Source organism: Cricetulus griseus, unplaced genomic scaffold (assembly GCF_003668045.3).
Source record: "Cricetulus griseus strain 17A/GY unplaced genomic scaffold, alternate assembly CriGri-PICRH-1.0 unplaced_scaffold_184, whole genome shotgun sequence".
Classification (NCBI taxonomy): Eukaryota; Metazoa; Chordata; class Mammalia; order Rodentia; family Cricetidae; genus Cricetulus; species Cricetulus griseus.
Genome location: NW_023276902.1, coordinates 37,238 through 53,501, shown reverse-complemented (window position 1 = coordinate 53,501; position 16,264 = coordinate 37,238). Strand labels below are relative to the sequence as shown.

Genomic DNA, 16,264 nt, shown 5'->3' with positions numbered 1-16,264 from the left:
TTTGTTTACAGGGTGAGTGCTGGCCAGTGATTTCTTTGGTTGTTAATTTTGACTGTAAACTTGCAGTTCCTACTTAAAGGACAGCTGTATATTTATATGTCTGTTTGAAATCTCCTTTAACAGTGGTGCCATTATTTTTGTGGGTTTTTATTAATTTCAATCCAATTATGTCGTAGATTCTCTGAAAATAATTAAACTTTACCTAAATTTTTATTCTGAGAATTTGCTGCATATAAGTTCTTTGGGATTTTGTTGGTTTGGGGACTATCTTTGTGAAAACAAATTTACTTTTCTCCCCTTGATGTTAGAGTCTTCCCTCTTTACTTCTTAGCATATCTGTGTTTTCATGTTTTCCCTGTCATTATCATTTGCGATTTTGCTTCTTAAGTTGTTTTTATGTTTAGTACATTTGAACTGGATTTTTAAAATACTCTCTTATATTGTCTCTCTTTCCCAGTTTGTTTCTATTCTTAAAACAACATAAGCAAGCATCATCTGTTGGAGACTCAGTTGATGTCTTGACCAGATCAAAAGGTCTGGTTTCAGTGTCTGTGAGAGATTGTGTCACTTTTTGATTGGTGGGGGAAGGTTCCACCACTGAGCATGACAATATCCCCGAGGAAGTTGCACTCTGCTGTATAAGAAAACTGAGCTTAGAGGTGTTAGCTTCTTTAATAACAGAACTTGGAATGCAGAGGCATGTGGAAACACAGGACCAAAAACTACAGAGCATATCATATAAAAACTAAGAGAAAACATATGGAGATATATAGATACATGGGACTAGGTTAATTATAGGTTAATTTAATTTGGGAGTAGTTACTTGCATAAGAAACTGATTAACACAAAATTTCTACCTCCAAGGATCCATGACCCAACCAGATCTAAGAGAGAACAAACCTGTCCTGAACACCAGACGAAATATCACATGCTCAAGAACACACCTGTGACCATTCCCAAATGGGTGTGATCAGTGCCATAAGTGAGTCTGATTTGATGGTGCACTACAACTCCCCTTTTATTCTAAAGAAAAAGATTTTGACTTGAGAAAAAACTATATACAAAGAGAGCAAATATCAAGTATGCACTAAGAGACAAAAAAGTAAGAAGACACACCCTTAAGACCTATTGTAATTCAAGTAACAAGAGCAAACAGCAAGAAGTATATACGCAGTCCAAGTGTCAAGGCAAAACAGAGATATCCATATAGTTGCCCTAAAATGGAAAGGTTAAGTCTTCTATGTACAATTTCTATCTAGGAAGAGAGAACAATACCTGTGACATCATGCCTGATTGGAGAGACAAATAGTGACAACATCCTGTTCCTAAGAATGAATAAAACTGTCAGTTTGCAGGAAATTTTCATTTAGAGAGAAGGTAAGAAAAACCATGGAGAGAGTAATCGCATCGGTGCAGATATGGTCTGCAATAGTTCAGAGGGAGAAATGAAGGGGAAACTCCCTTGTTATAGAGCAGTGTTGTAGATAGAGCATCCTGCACTGCCCAAACATAAGCCTGCATGACAATAAGACTAAATCCCAATTTATACAGTAGAGGTGTGTTAATAATCTGTCAACACTGTCAACACAGGTTCATTATTAGTAAAATAATCCTGAGAGATACTCTCTGCCTAAACACACAGGGGACAGTCTGTGCCATGCTCCAAAAGATATGACAGATTTCTAAGATCCCCATGGAAAGGTCTTGAGATGGGGGTGTGGGGCAGGGGAGGTGAGGAGGGAGAGGGAACTGTTTGACATGTAAAACAATCTTGTTTCCAAAACATAAAAAAAAGAGAACTAGGTTTTCTGATCATGCCTTCCCAGCGCCTGGGAGGCAGTGCTGGTGCTGCCTCCCGAGCCGCGGAGAAACGGAGACAAGGAGACGACGATGCACCAGGGCCACTGCCTTGCACCAGCAGCATCCGGCAGCAGAGCCGAGCACAGTCCTCCCCCTGCAGCTAGTTCAGGCAACGACGCCGGCCTCTGGGCCACCAATGCCAGGGTAGCGGGGCTGGAGTTGGCTCTCCAGGCAGCGTGAGGCGGGCAGAGCTGGAAGAGGAGCAGCATCCTCCACGGCACAGCAGGTGGCGACCCCGATGCCCATCGTGCCCCTGGCCCAGGAGCCCGGAGAATGCGAGCCGCCTTGCCCAGCCAGAGCCCAGCTCCTCGCTGGTTGCCCGGAGCACACAAGAGCTGTGGGCACACATGCGGACCTGTGTGGGGAGTGGGAGCTTGAGGAAAAGTGTCTGGACATTCACCGCCAGATTGCCCTACAGGAGAAGCATGATGCAGAGGGCATAAGCCATCTAGCCAAGGCGGTGGATGAGGCCCTGGCTCAGGACTTCGAGCTACACTCTGCAAGCCCCCATGCATCCTACTGCAGTGTATCAGGCAAGACCCTTCATAGGCGCAAGGCCCATTTCCAATACCTGCTTAACCACTGGCTGCAGATCCTCTCAACCGTGTTGCCTGTTAGCTGCAGGTACCCCCACCAATTGCAAAGCCTTCTCTGTAGCTGAGCACCGAGAAATCTTCCCCAACCTACACAGAGTCCTGCCTCGACCCTGGCAGGTGCTAGAGGAACTGCACTTCCAGCCACCTCAGGCGCAAAGACTGTGGCTAAGCTGGTGGGACTCTACCCGCCTTGGTCTGCTGGCTGGTCTGACAGAGGACCTGCTGCAGAGTGTCCTTTCCTACCTGCAAGTAAGCGGCAAGCTGCTCTATTTTGAGGATAGTACTGCCCTCAAGGAGCATGTTTTCCACAACCTCACCCGCCTCATTGACATCCTCAATGTCTTTTTCCAGAGAGATGCTTCTTTCTTGCTGCATAAACTGCTCCTGGGGCGCAGTGGAGAGGGCGAGGGAGAGGGGGAAGGCTTCCCCACTATAACAGTGCCCACCCCAGGTCAGGATCCACTCTGGGCCACCCAGCTTCATCATTAAGTGGAAGGCTTTCTGCTTCATGGGCTCCTGCTAGCCCATGTCATTCGGTTGCTGCTTAAGCTTCATGTCCAGGGCCAGCAGGACTTGCAGCTCCTACTGGAGCTGTTGGAGAAGATGGGACTCTGTCACTGTCTGATTCTTCTAAAGACAAGCCTTTGAATGGTTCCACAGCTTGGAACAAGTTCCCATGCTACGCGCAGAATGAGGTGCCCCACGCAGAGGACTGGATCAATGGGACCAACCTAGCTGGGCAGTGTTTTCAGGCCAAACAGTTGCAGATTGAATATGGTTTTCCCTTTAACTTTCCACCTGGATTTTTTGCACGCTCAGATGCCCAGATCAACAGCCACGTGGTGCACAGGTCAGATAGGAAATTTCAGATCTTTGCATACAGAGGGAAATTTCCTCTGGTGGTGAGTTACCAACCCACCAAGGGCGTCCTGCAGCCAGACACCCTGTCCATTGCCAGCAATGCATCATTACCAAATATATGAACCACATGGCAAGCCATCACCCCTTTGGTAGAAGAACTGAATGTGCTACTTCAGGAGTGGCCTGGATTGCACTACACTGTGCACATCCTCTGTTCTAAGTGCCTTAAGAGACTGTCCCCCAATCTACATGCTTTCCCAGGGGAGCTGATGAGTCAGCCCAGGCCAGAAGGGGTGGCAGAGATCATCTGTCCCAAGAGTGGCAGCGAGGGAGTAAATGTGGCCTTGGTTTACCCTTCTACACCAACTGTGATCAGCACCTGTTCCAAGAAGAACATTGGTGAAAAGCACAGAAACCAGTGACATTCCTGGCTGTGCAAGTTCCATGGAGTAAACATAGCATGGGAACTGACTAGGACATCTCTTGCCCCTGGTGTTCCTGCCATGCTCCCAAGCGCCTTTGGAGCCCAGGGTGAAACCACCGCACCAGGTGACTAGAGTCGACCTTGGGAGGGGTTGGAGGGGTTTGGGAAGATGGAAGCCAACATGGAGCAAATGTTTCACAACCTGAAACTCAGAACTGTGATCCTCCGAGGAGAGAGATACTTGAAGAAAAGAAAAAAAAATGTTGAACGGCTTCTCAGGGATTTTGTTTTCCTTGTACACATAATCCATAATCCATAGTCCAGGTGGCAGTGTTAAGAGCACTCAGATTTCAGTTCGGTTCAATGTGAAGGAGGGATTGACTGAAGTTCATCACTGTTCTGTCACTAGTGTAAAATATATGTATGTTAATCTTTATTTTTATAATATGCAAATACATTTAAATGTATACAGATTGACACTTCTAGCATTAGTTAACATTGGATGCAATCTTCTGCATGAGATCAGTGCCAAGATGGGGCTGGTGTCTTTTTTTAGTGTTAGACTTTTTGTTCTTCATCCCTTAGCCCCACCTTCTCAACTGAAAGGGCAAGGGAAAGCTAATGTCTTCCTGGTAGTCCATGGATGGATTTAGTTCTTAGAACTCTCTAATAATCACCAGGAACATTCAGTCCATTGAGAGAGAGAGTCCCCTCCCATGTTTTCATCACACCCCCTGTCTGGTAGTTACTGGGCATGGTAGGAAAATTAATTTCTTCTCTCCCTACACACCACCACTACTAGGGCCTGAGGGAGGCATTCCTAGGGGCCAAATGGGGTGAGGAATCTGTGACAAACATTTATTTGTCAAGTGATTTTACCCATTAAGCCATTTCAACAGATGTTTTCCCATTTTATTTCTTGGAGTAAAGACTAAAACTGAAGGCTCATCTGTATTAGGAAAGCATTCTACTACTAATCTATATGCCTAGCCATTGTAGACTTTTTCTTTTGATGCAGGTTCTAACTGCCTTGCACAAAATATGTTTAAATTTACTCAGTAGATCAGGCAGGCTTTAACTTAGAATCCTGCCTCCCAATGCAGCTGATATTACACACGTGAGTTATGAGGTCTAAGTTAGAACATTATGGTTTGTAGCTGTTTAAAGAATTTTGTCCATTTCTTTTAAGCTGTCTAAATATTTTTGGCATACATCTTAAATAACTTATTTAATTGAAAAGTTACATAGTATTTTAAACTTATATAATGTGATGTTATGAAATACATACAATTTATAGATATAGATTGTACGATCTTAAATTAAAGTAATTAGTAATTACCTTCCTTCACATATTTGTGGTAATGACTCTTCATTGTCATTCTTTTTATGCATGTCTTTTTTAACTAGTTAATTCTATGTGTATGAGTGTTTTGCCTTCAAATACTCTGAGCACTGTGTGCATGCCTGCTACCTTGGAAGCCAGAAGACAGCATTGGATGCACTAAGACCTGAATTACAAACAGAGGTGAACCTCCATGTGAATGCTGGGAATTGAATCTGGGTCTCGTATTGTAGAAAACTGTGCTTTAAACCATGGAACCATCTCTCTAGCCCTACATTTTTTTCCATAATAAATTAAATCTAGACACTTTGCACTTTTCAAATATATTCCTTTTAGCTACCTTATATCTTCCTTCCAGATAACATTTGCAAGCTTCTGATAGCCACCATTATACACACATCCTCTAGGGGAACACCTTATAAACAATATAAGTTTTGTCTCTTTCTTTGTTTCATATATGACTTTTTGGTATCCTCTAGGCTCTCACACATTGCTGCAAATTGTACCCTTTCATCTTTTTTGGTCTACAGATGCTACAGTATTCCTTTATGATCTTTATTGTTGTGGAAAGTTGGAAGTGATAGCTCTCATTTCTTTTGTTGTTCTAAAAATACTTGAGTCTTTCTTTTTACCCTGAAGATTGGCAGTTTGATTACACTTTTCAAAAGAAGCATATTGTTGTGTTGTTGCTATTCTACATTATTTTTTGATGCAAAATGCATGAGGCATTATTGTTGTTTTAACCAGCTAACCCCATGTTAGCTCAGGTCTTTCATCCACCTACCATGGAGGATGGCTAGAAAAGACAGCTCGAAGAGTCTACATAGAGATCTTATATGGCAGCATAAGGGGAGTTTCTAGGGATACACACAGGCTCAGGATTGGTGTGCTTCCAGGCTTGGAGGGCTTGCCCTGTGTTGATTGGTTAACTGGTTGTTATGGCCCATAGGCCCTCCCAGTGTGGTTGCTATGCTCTGTGCGTCATTGCTGTGCACTTGTCTAAAAAGCACACACAAAGCCATAAAGCATAGCACCACCAGCTAACTTCTGATTGGTTCCTTGCCACGAGGCAGGCATCTGACTTTCTAGTGACTAGGACATGGTCACACAAGCATGTGTTCGGCTGTTATCTGAATTATTTTTTATTGTATATCATTAGTTTCTTCCCTGATTGTTTTCCTAGCTTTTGTAGTACAGTTCATGGTAAGTCCATCCAGGCATAAATTCCTTATACTCAGCTCCTCCTCAATTTTGTATATCAAACAAGTCAGAAAACCTCACAAGTCCCATAGTTATACATTTAGATCTGCACCTCTCTTCTTGCTCCCCTTTCCATGATGTGAGTTCCCAGGTCCTTCACGTGTGTTCTGGGAAGAAATTTAGGATACTTATGCCTGCTGACATCCATCCTGCATGTCTCCCTGCTCACACCTTTACCTGTTGTTTAGCCATGTCATCCTAAGGTCTGATATGTTTTGAAAACTTGAGGAATATAAACCCATGTCTGAAGGCTACCTGCTTGTACTCTCCAGTTGCCAAAACTCCTTCCACGTAGATCCAAAAAGAAAGCAATGCCATTTCTCCTGGGTGCTGTCCCTTTGAGAGCACTGTTGCTATGACATTTCATTCTGAGGTCCAGGGACAACTTCCTAGATGGTCAATTAAACTGGGCTAATGAACACTGTTTATAGTAGTCTTCATAAACATACAGATGTCCTGCTGGGAACCAAGCTCATAACTGACTGCTCTTGGGTTTTCTTATACCATTAGGGAGGACTATGTGACTCATATCCTAGGAGTTCCTTATTCTCCCATGAGTAAATATTAGTTGTTCCATACAGGTAATAGAACCAGCTTCAGAGCCCTTAAGCATAAGGCAGAAACAATTCTGCTGCCTTCTCTCTACCTTCAGGATTCTCAGCAGGTGCCCACTGGTACTTATTTATCGTTCTCTGTTTTTTTTTTCTGCAATATAGTTTTTACATTCCAATCCCAGTTCCCTCTCCCAATCCCCAACTTCTCCTTGGATAAAGGAAGGCCTCTGCTTTTCAGGTTTCCTAAGTCTGCACATTATCTCTTTGAGGCAGGACCAAGGCACCTCCCCACCCACCCATACACCCTTTGTGTAGCCTGAACAATTTATCTCTCTATATAGAATAGGTTCCAGCATGTGAGTTTGTAAATTTGTGTTAGACTCAATTGAAATCAAGCTGGCAAAATAGAAGCACAATAAAAGTCAGATATAAAAAGTTTTGGCAAAATACTGGAGAGGCAGAAAGAAGAAATACATACATACATACATACATACATACATACATACACACACAGACAGACATCTTCAATGATTGAACATGGTCAAAACTATAGTTGATTATTGTTTTAATTAGGTTTTCTACTGACAACAGAGTACCAAGGGTATACAGCACTCACAGAGCATCTCCACTCAGTCTAGCTATGCCTCACCAATGACCATGTAGTCAGTGGCTGCCATATTGGGCAACACCCAAAGGGTTTGCTTACCTACACAATTTTCAACAGGTGACTAATTTTCTCTCAATTTTTGTCTGATTTCTTTTTTTATCCTTCTTTCTTCCTTTTTCTTTATTTCTTTTGTGTGTAGATATGAAACATTTCAAATATATGAAAAACTTGAGATGTATCTACAATAATAGTTGTGTTTGTTTCTAGTAGCTGAGACAAATATACCAATGAGAAAAGCTGAAGAACCAAAAAGGGCAGAGATTAGGAGTGTCCAGTCAATGGTCATGCCAATTCAAAAACAAAGTCCCACCATGAAGAGTATAAGAGGTCATTAATTCTAGATCCAAACATGTATGATCTATATGACCCAGGTACAGATTTCCCCGAATTCTGTTTTCCAGTAAGGCAACAGTTTCATGAAGTTTCATAGAAACAGAATGAAGAAGGATATACATTAAAACACTTTTAAAACACTTTGGTGAAAGCCCTCTGAATGTTGGTGCCAGTTGGGAGGCCTGGAGAAGCTATGGGACCTTTTCCAGTAAAACCAGTAATTATCTAAAGTGTACAAATGGAATTTGGTAGACCATTCCATAAGGAGGGATGCTCTCTCAACTCAGATAAATTGAGCAGGGTCGAGCCCCTCCACCAAATTATATGACAGACTTTGAAAAAATCCCCCAATGGAAGGAAATCTCACCCTCCTTGGAGTTTGCATGGTGATTAGATGAGGAGATCGGTTGGGGGCATGGGAGGTCGGGAGGGAGAGAGATTAGGGATTGATATGAAAAATGATTGTTACTAAACTAAATAAAAATCAATTAAAATAAAATAAAATACTTTGATGAAACTCAGGGTATATGGGTTAGAAAAGAGTGTGGGGAGCCTACAGAATGCTGGTGGTGCACACCTTTAGTCCCAGCACTTGGGATGCAGAGGCAGGTGGATATTTGTGAGTTCAAGGACAGCCTAGTTTACAGAGGGAGTTCCAGGATGACCTGAAAAGCAATACAGAGAAACCCTGTCTCAAAAAACAAAACAAAAATGTGTGGAGAGATGTTTTACAAGCCTTCATCTTGGTAGAAACAAGGCTTTGTCAGCTAGTACATTTCAAATTGTTTTCTGTATTATTATAAGGGTTTTATATCAGACAAAATGGTGGACAAAAATGGCATGATGGTTTGAATGGAAATATATTTAGAGGATCATGTATTTGAATGCTTCATCATTAAGGAGTGGCATTGCTTGGGAGGGAATAGGAGACGTGACCTTATTCCAGTGGGAGTGGCTTTGTTAGAAGAGCATGTCACTAGAGGTTGGATTTGTGGTTTAGTAGCCCAATCTAAGCCCAGTATCTCTCTCTGCTGGCAGTAGATGTGCATATAAAACTCTCATTTTCTCCCAAACCATGCCTAACTGTGGAATGTCATGCACACCACCATGAGTATAATACACTAAACATTTTTAAGAGTTGTCATGTTCCCTGTGTCTCTTCATAAAATAGAGCACTAAGATAAATGGCTACTACTCGGCCTAAAGATAATGCAAGATAAATTGTCATTAGGCCCTCTACCTGTGTCATCCCAACCTCTCCAAAAATCAGTGAAGTTTTAATACATTAATCAGCCTTGCAGAATGCCCAATGAAGGTGTGGCTTCCTTCTGGGAATGTCTGTTCTCAGTTGCTTAGTCCTGGACCCTTAGGAAGAAAATTTCAATGGCTGGAGTAAGGTACTGACAAACTTCTTCATGTCTTGACTTCTAGAAAGCAAAGGAAAGAAATACAGGAGAGACAAGGGAAAGATGTAACTTAAAAGATACATTTCCAGTGATCTATTTCTTCAAACTAGGCCCCAGCATATAAAGAACCCATAACCCCACAAATAGCACAATTATCTGGGGAACCAGGCATTAACCACATGATCCTATGGGAACTTTTTGTGACAAAACTGTAAAAATGGTCACACACTCCAGACCTAGAATTCACATTTGTCAGCCATTTTGTAACTCTGTCTTATCACATATCAACCAGCTTGTCCAACATCTATCAACTTTTAGCATTGTGTTTTTAATACCAGTTTTTCAGCAAATATCTGTGGGACCTAGGGAGATGGTAAAGCATTGTGTGTAACCATGGAAAACTGATTTTGGATTCCCAACATCAACATTAAAATTCAGATTGTGGAGACCTGTGCTTGTACCCAACTGAGGGGAATATGGAGACAAGATGATCCCTTGGATTTTTTGACATTACCGATGGGGATAATTAGTGAACTCCAATGTAAGACCCTATCTCAAAAAATAAATAAATAGACAAGAGTGATTAAGGATGACATTCATATCAACCTCTGGCCTCTACACACACACCTCCTGCACACCATTTGCAGTCCATTCCCTATGCTACACGGAACTACCATAAAAACAATACCAAAACAAAACAATGACCAAAAATTTGCGTTTGGAAAAGGCTGAGAATACAAGCATGCTAATTTTGTGAGACTAAATACCTTAGTTTCAGCCCAGGATTCCATTCTGTAAAGAAAAAGATAAGAAAAAAGGTTTGATGGAAAGGAAGTGTAAACCCAGCAATGGGAATGCAACATTGAGGACAGTTGGGTCTGTGAAGTGGGTTGTCTACTCATCCTAGCACACATTGAAAAATCCAGGGAAAGCAGAGACCCTATCCCTCAAAAAATCAATATAAAATTTGGGTGACACCATACTATCTTCAGTCGTACACACACACACACACACACACACACACAACCAAAGGCACACATACTGGCACACAAACACATATGTATGCACACACATGTATACTGACACTCACACACATATGGCCATACAAATACCTGTTATGATACTTGTATAGCTTTCTAAATGTTCTTATTTGGAACAACAACATTCCAAGTTAACTAACTGCACTTATATAAAAATGATATCACAGTTACATGAGTCTCCATTTTTATGTATAATGTAAACCAAATGCCCTTCCATGTACCATTTACATTCTGTACCATGTACATTTACATTTGTATTTCGAATTTGTCTCTCTCTCCATCACCCCTGGGTGCCAGAAAAAGATCATAGTTTCCTTCCATGTACTTCAGGATGACTTTCTAATATATGGGCAAATGTTGTGGGGGCCTCGACTTGATACTTTATTCTGTATGCTTAACAAAGAGAAATAAGAATTTTGATGCTCCACAGGAAAGTGGCTTGAATTACAAGCAAGCTTTTAAAATAGTATTTATATATTCTGCACATTGGTCATGTCATGTGTCTTGGCCTCTTTAAACATTTGGTCAAGTAGTCAACATATTTTGTTACTAAAACTTCTTTACATTATTAGGTTTTCTTTAACTATTTTATTACACTTTATTTATTTTTACATTGTATGTACATTAATACACCTCTTAGGCCTGCTACACATGTATCTGGAAAAGAGATGACACCTTCCAGGGATCAAGAGACCAACTGTCAGTTGCCATGTGATTTCTGGTAATTGAACTCAGGTCCACAAATTTGGTGGCAAGTGTCTTTATTCACCATAGCATCATACAGACCCCATTTTTTATTGATTATTTTTTCCATATGCTCTGTTCTCTATTTACAATATTAATTACAAAACTATATTTGAATTTTGAGAATGATAGGTTGTGTCTTCTAGGACTTGTATGTCTGGTGCAGAAAGATTACAGTCTCAAGTCAATTTAGGGCATATCTTGGTTTCCAGGCCAGGCTGGAATACACAGAAAAAGGAGGTCTCAAATAACCAAAAAGAAAAAGAAGAACACATTTGATTTCCAGGCCTTTCTTCTCCGCTTATTGAATTGAATGGTTTCAATTTCTGACTTATATGGAATGTACTAGATTGAGTCCCAAATGAGAAACAAACATCATGGGCTAGCAGGATGAATCAGTTAGATAAGGATGCTTACCCCCAAATCTCAAGATTTGATGTGTGTCAGGACCCACATGGTAGACAGATAAATGGACTGTTGAAAATTGTCCTAAAACATACACATACATACACACACACACACACACACACACACACACACACACACACACAGCATAAGCAGCAACAAATATGTAAAACTTTTTAAAAATCAAGGTGAATACATTGTCTTTGTTCTACTTGTCATAAGTGAGGTACTTTCTACTATCTCCCCTTTGGAGTCCAGTGACTTCAGTGTAGTGATGTCATCACTTATCTATTGATTTTTCATTACTTGTTCACTAAATGGAGGGATTTCAATCATGTTTGTCTTGGTATTAGAAACTATAAACATTTACTTAGCACATTTGCAAGTATGTTGCTTTCAGAAATTGAAGACCGCAGCCCTTTGATTGTCATTGGTTTTGTTGACTAGGCACATACCCTGGCAGGACTCAGTTCACTGGTATTGTGTCTTCTTTATCTAACTGACCTGAGTGCCCATTTAGGGATCTGATGACCACTGTTCCTACATTTCTGTCCAATCTAAGGTTTGCAGGATTCCTGGCTGGGTTTTCTGAGAGAAATATGCTCAGTTGTTAAGATCATCCAACCTTTGTTCCTGAAGCCCACCTTAAGTCTGTGTTCCACCTGGCTGCCTCTTGCATAGTTTTTGGACAGCACTACTGAGAAATACATTCACCCTCTTCCAGAAATGTCCTTTCTCAGTCAGTACACTCAGCTAATAGACCCTTATGCACTATACCCACTAGAAATTTAGTATAAAGTTCTTGGGCTAAGGATGTGAGTTCTGACATCTACAGTCAAATTGTATAGTATTTTTCCCATTTTAAGTTCTGTGCCAAATTTGTTGATAATTATGGATGGTGTGTCGATTAAATGTATACCTGTTAATTATGGTCTAAACATAAAAGTAAGGATAAGAGTAATTTTGGATGGGTCAGAATACAAAAATTATTGATTTACTGTGACCACTAGGTGGAGCCACCAATCAAGGAAAACAATGTGGTTGTTCTTGCTGACCAATCAAGGTTAACCAGCAGCCTTGAGTTTCACATGAACGAACATGTGCACCTATACATAAATGTGTGCATACGTAAGTAAGGGTCTAATGAGTCCTCCGAGTGCAACAATAGTGTAAAAGTGTCTTTGTGCATAGAAAGCCATGCGTTGAGTTGAGGCATTCTGGAAAGTATGGTATTGAAGTGATATAACAAGAATTACCAAAGGCAGGTGCATCAGCTGGTATTCCAAATGTCCTGTCTAATAAACTGTCTGCTTATTATGGTAGAAGAAACACTGAACTTCAGGTGGAAATACAAGAACAGTAACACAGGACAGCTCTTCTTATGCAGGGACACTATCATCATCGCTAGTCTCCCTCCAAAAATATCAGGTTAGCAAACCTTGTGTCAAGTCAGGCCAGTCAGAATTATTATTGAAGCAGTCACAGAATTAAAAGTAGGGAAACACACTCTCACAGTGGACATGAGCAGTTACTTCTGAAACCCATTGGAATGCAGCCTGCTACCACTAAGTCACCAAAGCAGCTTATAAAATGATCATTTACAGTTCCTATCGCTAATCCAAGAAGAGAGAAAATATGTACCTCTCAATACACCAATACACACACACACACACACACACACACACACACACACTTACACACACACACAGAGACACATCATACATATATGCATACATATATATATATGGGGGGTGTCTGTTTCTGGATGTCTCTGAATCCCTTGCTCCTCTAGTTCACAAGTTTACTGTACATCATCTTCCATTGTTTCTGCATATCCCAGCAGCAGATAAAGTCTTCTATCCTGGACAGCTCTTCAAACCCCCAATAAAGTTCTAATGAGTACATGTTTTAGACACTAATCCATGTAGATTACAGAATCTGGCATCTTTTTCCCCTTCTCTGACAAGAATTCCCCTAAAGTGGGCAGGGGTGGGATGATTGATGGGGCCCTGAGAAATGCCCTTCACTTTCTGGGTCTGTAAATTGCAGAACAATCTCTGGGATGTGTGTATCTCCTTGAAAAAATCCCAGATAAAAATTCTGTCTAACTTTCTCTTACTCATCCCTCTTACTCTCAATCCACCCTACTTCCCTGGCTCCTAGAAGGCTTTCTCTTCAATGTGCCTGTATAGAAGGCTGCTGGATCCAGACCACAGAAGTCTGCAGGAACTCTTTACTCCATCCTCTTTAAATTTCAAGTGACTTTGCCAGAGTGAAAAGGACACCTCTGGGGTGAGAAAACCTGCCACCACTGAGATCTAGTTGGCTAAAGGTGATGTGTAGGCTTTGAGCTACTTCAAGGTTTTACTAAGTTATCAGAGAAAGCAGTCACAATTGGGATTTGTGTAGAGTAATTATCCTCAGAAGTCAACTGTGTCATGGAAACTTTGGAGGGAACAAGGGTCATGAGGAAGAACCTTCACCAACTGTATACACTGGAGATACTACAGAGCTTGTCAGTCAGCCTGAGGCTTAGGTAAATACTCCTATTGACAAGGAGCTTAGTAGTCATGAGAAGGAGGTAGAGGGAAGCAGGTGAATGATGCCTGAGTGTTCAGGATTCAGAGTTGATTGTTGGGAAATACCCCCTAGATGTGTATGAGATCCCAGTGAGCTTAAAGACAATAGGGATGCATAAAGAATCCATTACCCTCAACTGTCATGGATAGAGTGAGATTGATAATCAGTAATGAGGGAGTTGATGACTGTGCACATTCTGATCACAGTCTTGGTACCCAAACAGGTAGGAATGGCACAAGCTTTGTGGCAGGGATGATGATAGAGCAAGGAGGCTGCCAGACATTAAGATTATTGATCTGAGAGGCAAGGAGGTGTCATGAGTAACATCACATGGCTTCCTTCTGCTTCCCATTTTCTCCACGGTGACACTCAGTCATTTGACTTCCTATAACTGGCAGGAGGAGCAACAATCTCTCTAGATGGTTAAGTGCTTTTGGCCCTGATCAGCATTCTGCCATCCCTGACTCATTTTCACATTTCTTAGGATGACTAACTGGACAGCCTCTGACACTGAGCTATGGTGTATATTAGAAGGTGAAGTCACAAAGACTGGGATTTGTTTCAGTTGAAATTCTAACTTTATCTCTATATAGCAGTTTCTCAGAAACTGAAGAAGAGGAGGGACCTCTCTCTGCCAGGATGCAAAAACAAATGAAATCTTGGCCTCTTTTCACTGAATTCAGGTTCCTCCCCTCAAGCAAGTCAGTCTCACAGATCTACTGTCTCCACCTAATCTTGCTGCATGACCTTCCTTCAAACAGCCATCTGGACTTGCTATTGGATGATAATCCTGTCCAAAGTAACCTCTCTAATAATCCATAACTTCCTTCCAGACTGCAGGAACTAAGCCATTAGCAGAGGCTGCTAAAGGGATCTGCTGAATGAAGGGACAGTCTCTGGTTCCAGATGTTAGACCTTCTGGGAAACACAAACCTTGTGAGCTGGATCACAATCACTGTACTGGCTATTTTTTTGTTGCTGCAGCCACAGACCACCTGTCTTTTCCACAGATCATAGGAGCATATCATAAGGAGAAACAGTCTGTCAAATTAGGCCTCAAATCTTCCATCGCCTTTGCCGAGATTGCTTGGGATACCTCCACCATCACCATTATCATCACCATGCCCAAATATGTGGGGTCTCCAGTGCAGGATTTCATGACTACCACCAACATTCCCATCACAAACGTCACATTTCTCATTGTCTCCATCATCTCCACCACCATGATTATGGATCCCAGCAAGAGGACAATGTATGCCATTAATCTGGCACTTCCCAACATTTAGAAACAAAATGAGTAGATCTTGATATTTCCATAGAAATAGGTGTGTCTCTGGTGTGAATCAAGGCTTTGGGACATGAGTCATACTTGGGATTTAGTTGTATTGAGCCCATCCCCCACTGTACAAATGACCGTGGAACCACTTGTATAGCTGTATACACTGTATGGCTTCAACTTGGAGCAGGACTGGATTGACACACCTGCCCACTATACACAACCTAACCTGTGACTGCAAATACTGGTCCTCCTGCAAGTAACACAGATATTTGTTAGAGCCAGTGTAGTGTTCATCTATTGTAGATGCCCTGTGATGCCCTCACAGGCACAGAATGTGTATAGGATAGCCCAGGCTATTCATTGCTACTTGGTCTTGAGAAACAAAGGACAACAGAAAACATGTACTTTTTTGTAAATGGTTCTTAATTGTGGCAAATTTGGAGGAGGGTGTCACTATGGCTGTGTCACAAAGCCCCAGGAACAATGGGTCTGGAATATGCCTATTGATGGGGGAGGCTTATTTGGTACTTGACTAAGCTACAAGGAAATATACATGTGGACATCCAGGGCTTCGAGGAAAGGATATTGGTGACCACCTAGACTGGGTTCCTGAGCACTCTGCCTCCAGTGATCCTATGAGCCTGTTGAAAACCAGGCACCAACTTCTGGCTTCCCTGAGTTCACTGTATCTTTTGGGACTGTGTAGGGATTCTCATCCAGACCTTGACTCTCCAGCCAGCCTGTTTACAGGTTCTTAGCAGAACTCTGCAATCCATTTGCTGAGAAAGAGGAGTGATAAGCAAAGGGGTCAATACCAGGCTGGAGAACCCAGAGAAAGAGCTGACCTAAACAATGGGAGCCAATGGACCACAGACTGATATCTGGTAAACCTGCAGAGGCCTTTTCCAGACCC

At 41.7% G+C, this 16,264-nt stretch overlaps 1 pseudogene; it reads left to right on the top strand.

The window, feature by feature from the left end:
• Nucleotides 1–2,098: 2,098 nt before the first annotated feature.
• LOC100758829 lies at nt 2,099–3,739 on the top strand (annotated as a pseudogene).
• Nucleotides 3,740–16,264: the final 12,525 nt, after the last annotated feature.